Genomic DNA, 16,708 nt, shown 5'->3' with positions numbered 1-16,708 from the left:
CACGTAGAAAGGCCCCCACCGACCGCTGGGGTTGAACCCAGAACCTTTTCTGTGAGGCGGCCATGCTAACCACTTACACCACTGTGCCGCCAACGATCAAAGAATTGCAATGTTTCCTGGGTTTTGCCAGTTTTTACCATCATTTTATCAGGAGCTTCAGCACTATAGCCTCACCCCTCACTGCTCTACTCAAGAAGGGTCCCAGGTGTCTTCAATGGAACCAGGCTGCTGAAGAGGCCTTAACACAATTCAAGTCCTCTTTCACGTCTGCCCCTATTCTCTGACGTCCAGACCTGAGTATACCCTTCACTGTAGAGTAAGGGTATCTGAGACGGGAGAGGGAGGAGTATTATCATAAATGCTTTGGTGAGAGCCCCAAGCTATGCCCCGTAGCCAACTTCTCAAAAAACTGACTTCAGCTGAACAAAACTATGACATTGGAAACCAGGAACTTCTTGCAATAAAGCTGGAACTCGAAGAATGGAGACACTAGCTAGAAGGGGCAACACATCGGTTCACCATACTCAGTGACCATGACCACTGACTTTGAGTACCTGAAAACAGCTAAGTAACTCAATCCTCATCAGGCTAGATGGGCACTATTTTTTATTTTTTTTTACCTGCCTCAGCTTTTCCATATCTTATCATCCAGGCTCCAAAAACACTAATGCTGATGCCCTCTCATGAATCCACACTGCTTCCAACCTCAGTCCAGAATCCACTCCTATCCTACCACCCAAGTGCTTCATTCAGGTAATTACATGGGAAGTGGACAAGGAGATAAGGCCCAGCCACATAACCCTCCTGCAGCCTGTCCTCCTGGTCTCATGTATGTACCTGCACAATTGTGAGGCAAACTCATCACCTGGGCTCACGCATCCCTGGCCACAGAGCATCCCAGCAGTCAGTGCACCTATCAGCTCCTCAGAAACAAATACTGGTGGGAGAACATGACCTCAGAAATTAATGACTTTGTATCCTCTTGCTCCACCTGCACCCAAACCAAGGTACCTTGGGCTCCTCCAGCTGGTAAACTCTGCCCATTGCCCATACCAAAAAAGACCCTGGTCACATTTGGCCATCAAGTTCATCATCAATCTATCCAAGTCACGAGGGAATACAGTCATCCTGGTAGTCATCAACTGATTCTCTAAAGTGCTTAAACTCATTCCCCTGCCAGGCCTGCCCACAGCCTTTAAGACTGCTGAACTTCTATTCACTCATGTTTCTGATACTATGGCCTTCCGGAGGACATTGTTAGTGACTGGGGTCCTCAATTCATATCCAGGGTTTGGATTAAGTTCATGGATAAACTGGGGGTATTGGTCAGCCTAACATTGGGGTACCACCACAACCAAGATATCAGGTGTTTCCTCAGGGTGTACTGTATGGAAAATCAAAAAGACTGGGTGCAATACCTCCCCTGAGCTGAATACACCCAGAACTCCCTAAAGCACTTGGCCACCCAGTTAACACCATTCCAAAGTATCCTCTGTTCCCTTGGAATGATTCACCCTCTCAAATCCCAGAAGTTGACTCATGGTTCAAAAGAAGCAAACAAGTATGGGAAGGAGTTCATCAGCGATTAGAAGAAGAAGAAGAAGAGCTTTATTTAACACACATATACTTAAGCACAGTGAAATTCCTCTCTGCATTTAACCCATCTGAAGAAGTGAACACACACATGCACACACACGTACCCAGAACAGTGGGCAACTATGTTACAGTGCCTGGGGAGCAGTTGGGGGTTAGGTGCCTTGCTCAAGGGCACTTAAGCCCAAGGCCACCCCATGTTAACCTAATTGCATGTCTTTAAACTGTGGTGGAAACCGGAGCACCTGGAGGAAACCTATGCAAACATGGGGAGAACAGATAGCCAAACATTGCCGCTCCAGACTACATCTCCCAAGCAACCACATCACCCCACCTCTCCTGAGTATTAGGAGCGCACCTGTGCCCCATCAACTCAGTAATCACCGCTCTATTTAAGCTCAGCAAACACTCACCTCAGTGTGAAGTATCGTTCTGTGTCCTCATGCCTGATCATACTGAGCCTTCTAGTTATTGTGCCTGACTTCCCATAACTTCGACTTTGTTTACATTTATACCCAACCTTGACTTCTCACCTGCTCTATGATATTCTATCTGCACATCGACCGACCCTTCCCTGGTCCTGACTACGTCTTCAGTCTTTTGATTTGGCTCTGGTTTCCAATTTGTGACACACCCGCTCTCCCCTGCACCTACATCTGTAAGTGCCTGCAACCTGACAATTAAATTTTTGTAATTATGAAATATAAAGTAATTGTTAACCAAATATGAATAATTAAAATATTAGCACTAGCTTATTATTAATAAAAATGATTAATATATTAAAAATAGGTACCCTATGAGTACATGTGGCTACTGCTTATAAATAAAATTGTTTTCTGATACCATGTCCAGACAGTAAATACAGCATATATATTTACTCTATGAAGCAGTAGCTACAAAAATGAAGCTGTGGCAGCGGGGGCGTGGCCTAGCATCAGTTTGCGAATGAAGGGCGGGGCCAGGGAAGGTGAGTGGCAAAGTCAGTGCACCTGTGGTTAATTAAAGTTGTGTGTCTGTGTTGCAGTGATGGAGGGTAGAAAAGGAGGGAGAGAGCAGAGAGAGGGAGGCTCTCCTGACCAGAACACGTGTGTGTGTGTGTGTGTGTGTGTGTGTGTGTGTGTGAGAGAGAGCAGCGAGTGAGTGAAGCTGAAAAGCAGCAAAGTAACAGAAAATAAAGTGTGTAGAGTCACATGATCATCGCGAGGGATGTAGACGCTTCGTTTCGTCGCTCCACAGAACCCCCCAATATTTAATATTATTTTCATACCCAACGCTACTTTTTAAGCTCTCGGTCGATTTTTCTGTTTTGTGGAAGTTTTGTGCACATCGAGATGGCAGGAAGCTCGAAAAAAAAAGTCAAACAAATAGCCGACAACAGCTCGTTTAGCCGAGAGTGTGGAGCTCACTGAGCTAATTAAGCTAGCATTTGCAGAAGCTATCAAGGACGCTGTCCCCACACTTGTGGAGGACGTGGTGTCTCAGCTGACAAATAAGACACAGGCTCTGGTGGATGCACAGGTCGCGGTATTCCGTGGCGAGATGATTGCCATGCAGGCTGATATTTCGAAGTGTATGGACTATATGGAGAAGGACGAGAATCGTATGGCAGAGGTGGACAGCCAGCTCTTTTTGTTGGTGAGCAAACTGGCAGCAAAGCACGTCCAGCTGGAGGACAGAATTGCCGACATGGAGGACAGGTCGTGCAGAGATAACATATGTGTGCGCAGAGTCCCTGAAAACGCAGAAACATCGCGTGTTCTTGCTTTCCTGTCGGAGGCCATCCCACGGTGGTTTCCTAACCTGGGTTCTGTTGAAATAATGCACGCACACCGCATAGGTGCCCCGAAAGAAGACACAAATGCCAGACCTGTGCCTCGCACCATCATCTTCAAGCTGCTGCGCTTCACCGACAGAGACAAGATCCTGAAAGTGGCATGTGGTGTGACCATGGAGTTGGAGGGGAAAACCATCCGCTTCACCCTGGACTACAGCCCGCACACGTTCAAGTGCAGGCTGGCTTTCTCCGACGCAATGGACGTTCTGCAGAAACTGGACTTTCGCACCTTTCTCCTCTATCCTGCAAAGCTTAAGGTGATGCGAGGAGGAGTGAACCATCTTTTCAACACCCCACGGGAAGTAAAGGATTTCATCAATTCTCTTGGTGAATAATCTACAACTACCCAGGTAATCCAACCAGCTGGCTAGCTTAATGCTAAATGTTTTGCATGTAGGCTAATAGACAACTCCGACACAGTGTCTGGCATGGACTACCAGGCATAGCCTGCAATGACATTTTCATTGATTTTCTACTGGGTGATTTTCGGTTATTTACTTTGTTTTATTGATTCGTTTTACTTTCTTTCCAATGATAAAAGCCGGCTTTACATGCTTTGACCCTGTATTGCCTATATTCTAACTGTAAACATACTCGGATCTACTGGACTTTAGCTCTTCACGTTCTGAATGAGTGCAGCTGGCTTAATATATAGGCTATATTCCTCTTTCATGTTTCTGCTCCTTTGCTCAGTTAGTAATAAGAAATGCCAATTTTATAATCCTGCACAATGCTAGGGACTTAAGTGTTGCTGTTGTTAGTTGATTCCTATTTGATTTTTGTTTGAGCTCTCAAGTTCTGTTTTCAAGAAGAAAGGCTGGTTTTATAGACCTGGCATGTTGCCAACTCTACTGTAAATAACAAATTTTACCAACCATGTTCTACTTGTATTCAGTATTAATATGCACCTATATAGCCTATAGTATGTTTGTACATTCTGTGTAGCTCATTTACGATTGTCATGATCATTACTATGGTATGATATCATTGTAACTGTTATGGGGGGGGGGTGCTGCGTGCACGCTGGGAAGGAACACGCTGCTCGAGGATCACAGGTCCAACTTATGGGGGGAAGTTAGACTCCCCAGGAGGAGTTGAAAATTTTTATTTTGGTTTTTCCATGTTTGTGTGGGTTTTTGTTTTCATGCCCTCTCTCGTTCTTTGGAGAGTGGTGGGTTCATGGCGACTGGGGTTTTGGGGTGGGATGAATCTCTCTCAGCACTTTAATTTCATATTTTGGTTGGTCAGCTGCACTGTATGTTGTTTCTCTGCTCTGCATCTTTTATGTACCACAGCACATACTAGCCACTATTTGTTATTATGAGTAGTATGCATGTAATCAGCTGGAATGTAAATGGGCTGAATGGTCAAATTAAGCGTACAGCCTGCTTAGACCTCTTACAAAGACAACATGTGGACGTTGCCTTTATACAAGAGTCCCACTTAAGAACTATAGATGTCCGCCGCTTTTCAAACAAACATTATTATGTGGCTGCCTCAGCATCACTGGACACTAAAACTAGGGGTTCGTTAATAGTTCTGAGACATAACCTCTCAATAACTATACTTGGACAATTTGGTAGTGAGGATGGTAGGATTTCTTATATTAAGACTATTATATCTGGGTGCAAATTTGCTTTTATTTCAGTTTATACTCCATCCCAATATGAACCAGAGTTTTTTTTCCCCAACTTAACAGCAGTCTTATTGCATCTTCAAGACTTCTCACTTATCCTTGGTGCAGACATGAACTGTAATGCAAATGTGATATTGGGTAAATCTGTTCAGCGCTCCACGGCCACACAGCTACAAGCATCAAGAGACTTTCAGAACTTTCTGTCAGTACTTAGCTTAACGGACCTTTACCGCCAGAGGTGGAAAAACCTGGGTTCAGAAAGTAAAAACCCTGCCACATTTTTGCTCCAGCCAATTCAATGAACCAGCTGATCCTAATTACCACATCCCCTAAGCCAGGTTGATGAGCTAATTGGTGAAATCACCTGTGTTGAGAGCACAGGCAGAAGGAAAACCTAAGCAGGACTTTTACTCTGTCAATCCAGTTTTTCCACCTCTGTTTACCGCACTATCAACCCCACATCTAAACAATACACTTTTTATTCAGCAAAACATCAGAGTTTCTCCAGAATAGATTATATACTAAGCTCATCTGCTTCCCTTTCTGAAATACATGATGATGTAATCAAGCTTTGTTCTCTATCAGATCATAGCATTGTCGCAGTGTACTTTACACTCCTAGGTACACTCCCTAGAGCTCCACATTGGCGATACAATGTTTCACTTCTCAAAAATGGAGATTTTTACACTTTTCTCAAAGAAAAGTTAAACACCTTCATAGATGTTAATGCAGGCTCAGTAGATGATCCTAGATTTTTATGGGACGCTATAAAAGGCTGTATTAGGGATTCCTCAATCTCATCCCACCTTAATAAGAGTAGACTCAACAAGATAACTGAACTGGAGAATACTCTCACTCAGCTAGAGGCGCAACAACAAGCCACATATTCTGAGACATTACAAGGCAGAATAGTTGTGACAAGAACTGAGCTGAACTCTTTGTTAAGATGTAGGGCAGAGTTCTTAATACACAGGACCAGAAGAACATATTATTTCAATGGTGCCAGGCCAAGTCACCTTTTATCTTTAAGACTGAAAAACCATGAAAAATACTCAAATATCACAGCCATTAAAACACTTCTTCGCACCTTGAGCAGCCCACCCGATATTAATTCTGAATTTAAATCTTTCTGCTCATCTCTTTATAATTCAGAAATCTCCCTTGATACGGATGCGTGTACAGATTTTTTCCAGGAACTCGATCTACCTTCTCTATCTGACAGTGAATCAGAATCACTCAATACCCCTATTTCTCTAGAAGAGTTGAGGAAGGCTCTGATTAATATGAAAAAGGGCAAGTCCCCAGGGTGGGATGGAGTCCTACCTGAGCTATACCTTACTTTCTGGGATGTACTGGGTAAACCACTATTCGACAAGATTAATACAGCCATTGATAAGGGTGCATTTAATTGCAGCACTAACACAGCTATAATCACAGTCCTGCCCAAACCGAATAAAGATTTGACTAAATGCGGTAATTACAGACCTCTCTCCCTCCTGAATGGGGATGTTAAACTATATGCTAAAATGCTTGCAACCCGTTTGGAGGTACATCTTACAAAACTTACCCACAATGACCAAACCGGGTTTATTAAAACTTGCCTAGCATCTGATAATGTGCGTCGCTTGTTACACATCATTCATGCAGCTAGTAGTATTGATCCCCCTTGCTCGGTTCTATCGCTGGATGCTGAAAAAGCATTCAACCGGTTAGAATGGGAATATCTCTGGATCACATTGGACAAATTTGGGCTAGGTATGCATTTTATTAATATGATAAAGGTCTTATACGCAAATCCCTCAGCAAATGGTCTGCACAGGCCACATCTGCTCCACCCAGTTCCCAATATCTAGGGGCACTCGCCAGGGCTGCCCCCTTTCACCCCTACTTTTTGCTCTTTCTCTGAGCCACTGGCGCAGAAAATAAGACATCTGTCAGTACATCCCATCACTTTTTGTAACACAGAGCATCATATATCCTTGTATGCTGATGACATCCTCCTTTACGTAGGCAGTGCTGGCTCCTCAATACCACATTTGCTTTCCTCTTTTGATTCATTCAGCTCACTCTCTGGATGCAAAATTAACTGGACAAAGTCAGCGCTGATGCATTTAAACTCAGCTGCACTCCAAGTTCCCCTGCCCTCCCATATACCAGTAGTTAAAAGCTTCAATTTCGGAGTTGAAATTTTTCCTTCCACGTCGTCCATTGCAATAAAACATTTTCAAGGTATATACAGTCAGATGGAGGACTTCGAGCGCTGGTTGAATCTCCCAAATTCACTTCAAGCCCGAATAGCAATAGTTAAAATGGATATACTCCCTTATGTTAATTTTTACTCCTCTATGATCCCTCTTGCTCCCCCTTTGGGCTATTGGGATAAACTTCAATGATTAGTTTCTAAAATTCATATGGAAAGGAAAGAGACCGTGCCTAAAACTCACAACTCTCCAGCAAGACAAGACACAAGGGGGGCTGGCTCCACCAGATTTTAAAATCTACTTCTGGTCTCATGTGTTATGCCCTCTATCTACATGGTTCAACCCTAATTCCTCTGTTTCTTGGAGACCAATTGAGGAGAATCTTGCACTACCTCACAGGTTGCAAGACCTGGTGTATGCTAACATACCATTGAAAAAAGACAAATTACGATTAGGCCCTGTTATTTCATTTCTACTCACATCTTACTGTACTGCAATGTTGGCACAGATTATAAATGGCATAATCACACACCAATTTTCAATAATTTCTCACTTCTCACTGGTAATATTCCCTTTTCATTTCTGCATTGGAAGAATAGGGGAGTGAATGTACTAAAAGATCTATATAGTGTTGATGGTTTACGAGCTTTTACAAATCTACAAGATGAATTTGATCTTCCAGGTTCATTTAAAAAAAAAATCTATCTGCAGTTTATCTGTGAAGATACTCAGTCATCCAGGTACATAGTAATCTGTGGTTGGTAGAAGAGAGCAACTGGACTTGCTTGAAAAGTCTTGAAGACGTTTCGCCTCTCGTCCGAAAGGCATCCTCAGTTCTGTCTGTCTAATAGGGAGTATCAAGTATTTATCCTCTCATGGGATGAGTTCCCTTTGACTGGTGCGGGAGTATGAAAGGACTTCCAGAAAACTGGCAGACATCTTAGCCAGAGAGGATCGTTCATTTTTGTCAACTTGGAACGACCATCACTGAACAGAGGTGGGTGTCTATGACATCTATCAGCCACCTACAATGCAGCCATCAGCATTCTGATTCGGATTCTATGATGATCCATGAGAGGATAGATACTCCCTATTAGACAGACAGAACTGAGGATGCCTTTCAGACGAGAGGCGAAACGTCTTCAAGACTTTTCAAGCAAGTCCAGTTGCTCTCTTCTATCAACCACAGATTTCTATCTGCAGGTAAGATCAGCTATGTGGGCATACGGTGTCCCGTGGGAAGCAGCACTCCCCACACACCCTCTATGTAAGTTACTTGCCTCAGTAGGACCTACACGGGGGATGGTTTCTAAACTTTACAAATTCATTTCTGGACCCTATAAACCTTTACCAATAGAGGGCATTTGGAATAGAGATTTAAATGAAGTAACTGATAGAGAGATTTGCTGGGGCACAGTGTGGAAAAATCTCAGTGGTACATCCAAAAAACCCAACCATCAATTAATACACCATAAGTATGTTCATAGGATGTACCTCACCCCCAGAAGGCACTATTCTATGAAGATCACCACATCTCTGAATTGTGATATTTGTCCACTTAATGCCCAGGGGTCATTCATGCATGTCTATTGGGAGTGGCCCGGTGTGGTTAGATTCTGGAAGGAACTCTCTCTCACTTTAGGTGACATTCTTAAGATCAGGTCCAGTCTCCCCGGCCTTGCTTCTGCTTCATGATGACTCTTCTTTAGATTTGTCCCTGCAGCATAGATGCATCCTATGGGCCGGTCTCACTGCAGCCAAGAAAATGCTGGCCCTCAGGTGGCAACCGCCACATTCCTTGGCTTGGCAGCAGGGGGCCAACTCATTTCTTGAAATTATCTTGATGGAGTGGTCCATGGCCCATGTGCACGGGGCCTGCCACAAGACTCTGCAGGCCTGGGAGGCAGCACACGAGTTAGTTAAAGAGAGGGTGCAGCGTGGCCGACCTTGGCTTTTCTGTTTTATTTTTATTGGGGAGAGAGATCCTGGGTGGGAGGTTCATAGGGATTCGCCATAGGGAGTGTGGGAGGGAGATAGGGGTTCTAATATTGTTACCTCCTTGCAAGTATACAAGTGACTATGTTTGCACTCACTGTGTAGGGAGGGTGAAAAAAAAGGGTGAAAAATTGTGTGTGATTTTATATATATATATATATATATATATATATATATATATATATATATATATATGTATGTGTATATATATGTATACACACACACACACAGTGTTCAAAATACCCATCTGCATTTTGCAGAATGATTTTCAAGATTGCAGAAGAAAAATTAAACAACCTGCAATTTTGCAGAATGAAAAAATTAGGCTCGGGATTCAATGGTTCTCAATTTAGCACACTAGCGGCGCTGTAAATAAACTGAAACCTGCGCCGCGCAAACCTGATGGCGTTTTCCAGGTCAAAGTTGAGCAATATTTACGTAATACCGACGAAAGGCGACGACAACCAAATAAGGGCAGTTGCCATTTTCCGATGTAAGATTTCGTCACTTTTAATACCCGCCGGGAGGACCCGACAACTACCCTGGCAGTGTTCGGCAGTTTCCGCCATGCATCTCCCAGAATTCAATGCGGCACAACAAACATGGCTCCCAAGAAGAGGATTGTTTCTTCGGGGCAAGAGTCCGACAAAAATGCCAAGAAAACAAGGACAATTTTGTCGTATCTTGGCAAAACAGGCAGCCAGCGTGACTCCAACAACAACAGCGACAGATTGCGCGTCCGCGAGGGTGATAAAAATGAAGACGGTCGCTGTTATAGTTGCATACATATATATTGGTAAATTGTATAGGTTTGTATATATTGTATTGTTGAATCATGCAAAATTATACTGATATTATATCCCTTTTGAAGACAGCAACAGTATTTTAGCTTTATTCATAGATACTTTTGAATATTTTTTCTCATACCAAGCTACACTAATACATGTTTGTGTACATGTTCTATTTTTTTTTACTAGTCCTGTCTTGCCTGTGGTGCAGACTAGCACAAAGTAAAACAGTTGCCCTGTAACACAAAGCTCATAGGTTCAGTTCTGTAGCTCTCAGTAGTTCTGTAGCTCTCAATTCTGCCATGATTAGTTTGTACCCAGTTCTCTGTTGTTAGTTTAGAACAGTGAAGCCCCTGAAGTAATTCTCAGTTCAGTTCATGACCTTGCACTTTAGAAGCCAGGCAAACACAATGAACCCAAACGTCTTTCCATTTGCCAGTTGGGTTTTATTCCTTAATGGCATCAATTCTTTGCATCATCGTAAGATGTAACAGTGTAGAATTGAAACCTTGCTTTCAGTTTAAAACTACAGGTTGCAGATGCAAACACTGTGAATGAAGTACATTTTGGGTCACAATCTATTGTTCAAGCTAGAAACTTAATCTTGACAAAATGTAACATGACGTGTAACATGAAAATGAATGTTTTGTTTCTTGAAGAACAGTTGTGTTCTATTTTTTATTGTGGTGATACCTTTATTAGTATGTTGTGTGGAAGGATAATATGTGGGTGCGATAACTAGTACATTTATGAATTAGTTGGTATACTTCAAGTTGTCGTAGCCCGTAGTGTCAGGGCAAGGGGGATGAAAGACCTGTGGAGGTATCATGGAATGATAACTTTGCTGCAGAGAAGGATCTGTGAAGACTGAAATTAAAAATAGAGTGAGAGAATAAAGAATTACAGTAATGCTATGAGTTGTAAAGCTAGATATGATGTAAATATAGGCATTATTAGGTTGAGAAGGGTGTAGTATGGAGGCTTGTGTATTTGCAGAAAATATTCCTAAATTGCAGAACAAAATTTTGACATTATATTAGGGACATTCCACTGAATGGGTGCCATTTGCTTGTTGTACCACTCCCAAATTAAACTTAATTTGTTATATCTTTTCAACACTGATTATAATAACACACATATTTAACTATTCAAAAGGCTCAGGCTACGTTATTATTTTTTTACAAGGTTTGGAAGTAAAAGATGGCTGCATACTCTTTATATGAGTAACAGGACTGAAAGTAACAGGACTGAGTTTTTAGCCTAGGATTAGCTAATACGTGGAATTAAGCCACATGGCGTCATCGCTAATAGCATGACCACACTTAGCACATTCTAGTGATTTACCAAAAATCTGTATTTTTAAAATAAACAAATATCATCTAAGAAATAATTTAAGTAACAGGACAGTATGTTGACATTGACCTTATCAGTCAAAGTTAAAAAATCATCAAATATACAGAAAAGTAAATGAGAGAACTAACTTTTGGTCTTCCCATGGCCTTCAGAAGACACAACTGATGTAACTTCCTGTTGAACATGTGATTTATGGAATGTTCCAAATTTGTCAGATGGGGTAATATGTTTGGGTAACAGGACTGAGTGAACACCCAGGGACACAACTAAAATGTGTATTTTAACTAAGATATTGTGGATTTCTTATGAAAAAAATATATTTAAACCATGCATAGGATATGGAGTCACACAACAGTGCAAAAGAAATACTGTTTCTGAAGGATTTTAATCATAATATTTCATAGTTAAGTATAAAGTTAGAGTACGGGGACAGGTAACACATGCTATTTTTCAGTGTTTTAGGTAGTTTTTATTCATCCTTACAAATATATATCTTAAATTTGAAATCAGATCAATGTGCAGGACATTCTGCATAATAAGGAAATGTATTTTAAAGTACATTTTTATGTGCATTTATACATATAATTTTCTGGGGACGGAAATGGCACAGATTCGGTGGAATGGCTCATTACATTTTCCAATAAAAAAATTGATCACAAAAAAAGAAAATAAAGTGTGTGAGAACTTCATCTCCCACCTGCTGTGCTTCTGTACTCCACCCACATCAGGGACATATTACAGTGGTGCCGAAACCCAGGACGTACGGAAGGGAACCACCACATGGCGTCTTCCCCATTTAAGGAGCTCATCCATGTCCTCGCTACCGCCCAGCAGAACCAGCATCAAGTGCTGACTGCTCTCCGGAAGGAGCAAGAGCAATGCTTTGAAGCCTTGATGCTGGCCCAACAAGAAGATTGCCAGACATTCTGGCATCTGCTCGCGTCGGCAGGGGCTTCGACCTCCACCACAGCGAACCCTCCTCACACCACCCTTGTGAAGATGGGCCCGCATGATGATTCAGAAGCCTTCTTTGAGCAAGCGGCCGAAACGTGGGGGTGGCCACTTGAGCAGTGTGTGGCGCGCCTCCTCCCACTCCTGAGTGGTGAGGCACAGCTCACAGCACAACAGCTCCCTGCTGACAGCCGGCTTGTGTATGCCAACCTAAAGAGAGCCATCCTGCAGTGCATCAGCTGCTACCCAGAACATCATCATCAGTGCTTCTGGATGCTGACATTGGAGGAGATCGGCCGGTCATTGGCATTCGGCCAACAACTCCGGGACGCCTGCCAGCGGTGGCTGAGGGCAGAAGACTGCGACACCGACCGGATAATCGATCTGGTGACACTAGAACAGTTCATCTCTCGACTTCCAGAAGGAACGGCAGAATGGGTCCAGTGTTATCACCTGGCATTACTAGAACGAGCCATCGAGTTGGCGGAGGACCATCTGGCAGCGGGTCCGACGGCAGGCGGATGATACCTCTCCTCATTTCTTTTCTCTCTCCTTTTTCTCCCTCTCCCTCTCTCCCCCTTCCTCGCCCCATTCCCTCACCGAGGAGGCGGGGGCCAGCTCTCCCCCAGCCGGCCCGTCACACTCACGGTGTCCTCCCATCTCCCCTCTTCTGTGTCTGTGTCTTCTCCCCCTGAGGTGAATGACGCCCATAATGCCAGTGCAGAAGGAAAGCCTGGGCCAGTGTGCTGGTGCAGCGGAGAGCCAGAGCATCTCCAGAGTCAGGGCTCTGTGATGGAGGTGGGAGCTGTGATCCGGATCCCCGATGTACCAGAGACTGCCCCGATTGGGCCGGAATGTATCGCATACCGGTAAGTGTTCAAGGAGATACATATCATGTGTTGGTGGATTCCGGTTGTAATCAGACCTCAATTCACCAAAGCCTGGTGCAAGGTGAGACACTGGGGAGAGCACAAGCAGTGAAGGTGTTGTGTGTGCACAGGGATGTTCACAATTATCCTCTAGTGTCTGTCCATATTCTATTCCGGGGCCAAAAGTATAGAATACATGCCACGGTTAATCCTCGACTCACCCACTCGCTGATTGTGGGGACTGATTGGCTAGGGTTTAAAGAACGGAATATAGTAAGAGGTGGGTCCTGCACTAGTACATCACAGGAAGATCCCAGTGTGACATTGACAGGGGAAGCAGTCACAGAGCTGTCTACATCAGCACCATATCAGGGCGATACGAGGAGTGAGGAGCAGCTTGCCCATCCTCCCTCTCAGGGATTTCCTTGAGGATTTCCCATTAGAGCAGCTGTGAGATGAGACTCTGCATCATGCGTTTGACCAAGTGAAAGTAATCGATGGTCAAACTCTCCAGTCAAGCGCAACACCGGCCTTTCCATATTTTGCTATTATTAAGGGTAGGTTGTATCGAGTGACAAAGGACACTCAAACAGGTGAACAGATAACCCAGTTATTGATCCCAAAGAGCCGTAGGGAACTTGTATTCCATGCGGATCACTTTAATCCCATAGCCGGACACTTGGGGCAGGATAAAACACTAGCCCAAATAATGGCCCGATTCTATTGGCCAGGGATTCTTGGGGATGTTCATCGGTGGCGTGCGGTGTACCGCGAATGCCAATGAGTAAATCCCGCAGCCACTCCAAAAGCGCCTTTGTGCCCTCTCCCTCTAATCGAGATCCCCTTCGAGAGAATTGGTATGGATCTCGTCGGGCCATTAGATCGGTCAGCACAAGGATATCGCTTTATTTTAGTTCTGGTGGACTATGCAACACGATATCCGGAAGCGGTGCCTCTCCGCAATATCTCAGCATGCAGTATTGCGGAAGCACTCTTCCATATTATCTCCTGGGTCAGGATTCCGAAAGAAATCCTGACAGACCAAGGTATTTCATTTGTCACACACACTGCATGAACTGTAAGAGTTGTTAGGGATTAAACCTATCCGCACCAGCATTTATCACCCACAAATGGATGGTTTGGTAGAGAGGTTAATCAAACACTTAAAAATTTAATTCAAAAGTTTGTAAGTGAAGTTGCATGTAATTGGGACAGATGGCTTGAGCCCCTGTTATTTGCAGTATGAGAGGTCCCACAAGCCTCCACGGGATTTTCCCCATTTGAATTATTATATGGGCGAAAGCCGTGTGGCATTTTGGACATGCAGCAGGAAAACTGGGAGGAGAGACCTTCCCCTAGTAAGAATGAAATTCAGTATGTTCTTGATCTGCGCGCAAAAGCTCCACACCCTCACACACTTAACCCAGGAGAATTTGCGGCAGGCACAAGAACTTCAAGCCCAGCTGTACGACAGGGGCACGCGCCTTAGAGAGTTCACTCTGGGAGACAAAGTGCTTGTGTTATTGCCCACGTTGAGTTCCAAATTAGTCGCCAAGTGGCAAGGGCCCTTTGAGGTCACATGGCGAGTCGGGGACATTGACTATGAGGTGAGACGAACGGATTGGGGCAGGGCTCTACAAGTATACCACATTAACCTGTTAAAACATTGGCATGAGAGGGTCCCTGTGGTGTTGGTAGTTCCGGAGAAGGCAGAGCTGGGGCCAGAGGTAAAAATAACCAAAACCACAACCTGAACCACTCCGGTCCCTTGTGGAGACCACCTCTCACCAGTCCAACTCATAGAGATGGCCAAGTTGCAGGACAAATTTTCTGACATGTTCTCGCCCCTTCCTGGCTGCACCCACCTCATAGAACACTACATTGAAGTGCCCCTGCGGGTGGTGGTGTGTAGCCACCCCTACCGCTTACCTGAACACAAAAAAAGGTGGTTCAGGAGGAACTCAAGGCCATGCTCAGCATGGGCATAATCAAGGAGTCACACAGTGACTGGAGCAGCCGGGTGGTCCTGGTACCCAAGGCCAACGGGTTGGTCCGGTTTTGTGTGAACTATAGAAAAGTCAACGCGGTGTCTAAATTCAAAACATACCCAATGCCTTGCATTGATGAGTTGCTCGATCGGTTAGGTGTGGCTCGCTTTTATTCAACACTGGATTTGACAAGGGGATATTGGCAGATCCCCTTGACTCCTCTATCCCGAGAGAAAACGGCTTTTTCCACACCGTTTGGATTACACCAGTTTGTCACACTTCCTTTTGGGTTGTTTGGGGCTCCTGCTGCTATCATGGACAAGATCCTCTGCCCCCATGTCACCTATGCGGCAGCCTACTTGAATGACATCATCATGTATAGAAGTGACTAGCCACGGCACATAGAACACCTTAGGGCCGTCCTAGAGTCGCTGAGGTGGGCAGGTCTCACAGCTAACCCGAAAAAGTGTGCAATTGGGCAGGTGGAAGGACAGTATCTGGGTTTCCACTTGGGTCATGGGCAGGTGTGTCCCCAAATTGGCAAGACAGCAGCCTGCCTGAGGCCTATGACCAAAAAGGGGGCGAGACAGTTCCTGGGGCTGGCTGGCTACTATCGTAGGTTCATACCTAATTATTCAGACATCACCAGCCTGCTGACTGATCTCACTAAAAAGGGAGCACCAGATCTGGTCCAGTGGACGGACCAGTGCCAACAGGCTTTCACCAGGGTAAAAGCTGCACTGTGTGGGGGGGCCACTCTTACACTCCCCTGATTTCTCTCTCCTCTTTATTTTGCAGACAGATACATCAGATGGAGGGCTGGGGGTCATTTTGCCCTAGAAGGTGAAGGGTGAGGAACGCCTCGTGCTGTACATCAGCTGCAAGCTCTTGATGCATGAGAGTAAATACAGCACCATCGAGAAAGAATGCTTGGCCATCAAGTGGGCAGTCCTCACCCTTCGGTACTACCTGCTGGGGCACCTTCTCACCCTCTGTTCGGACTATGCGCCCCTCCAATGGCTCCACCACATGAAAGATGCCAATAAGTGGATCACCCATTGGTATCTGGCCCTCCAGCCATTTAAATTTGAGGTGGTCCACAGGCCGGGGGCGCAGATGGTAGTGGTGGACTTCCTGTCCTGTCGGGGGGGGGGGGGGGGGGGGGGGGGGGTTCACTACAGGCTGGATGGCTCCCCAGCCTGAGTTGGGTGGTGGGGGTATGTGGCAGGGGGGCATGGCCTAGCGTCAGTTTGTGAATGGAGGGCAGGGCCAGGGAAGGTGATTGGCAAAGTCAATGCACCTGTGGTTAATTAATGTTGTGTGTCTGTGTTGCAGTGATGGAGGATAGAAAAGGAGGGAGAGAGCAGAAAGAGGGAAGCTCTCCCGACCAGAACACGTGTGCGTGTGACTGTGTGTGAGCAGCAAGTGAGTGAAGCTGAAAAGCAGCAAAGTAACAGAAAATAAAGTGTGTGAAAACGTCAGCTCCCGCCTGTTGTGCTT

The 16,708-nt window shown here is 44.8% G+C and overlaps 1 protein-coding gene across 1 annotated transcript in view; it reads right to left on the bottom strand.

Moving 5' to 3' along the window:
* LOC132865956 (interferon-induced GTP-binding protein Mx1-like) overlaps positions 1–16,708 on the bottom strand; it is a 33,309-nt gene that overhangs the window by 6,692 nt on the left and 9,909 nt on the right. The gene's annotated exons all lie outside the window — the stretch shown is intronic.

This window comes from Neoarius graeffei, chromosome 18 (genome assembly GCF_027579695.1).
Source record: "Neoarius graeffei isolate fNeoGra1 chromosome 18, fNeoGra1.pri, whole genome shotgun sequence".
NCBI classification, from domain to species: Eukaryota; Metazoa; Chordata; class Actinopteri; order Siluriformes; family Ariidae; genus Neoarius; species Neoarius graeffei.
This window is presented reverse-complemented; position numbering and strand designations above follow the sequence as displayed.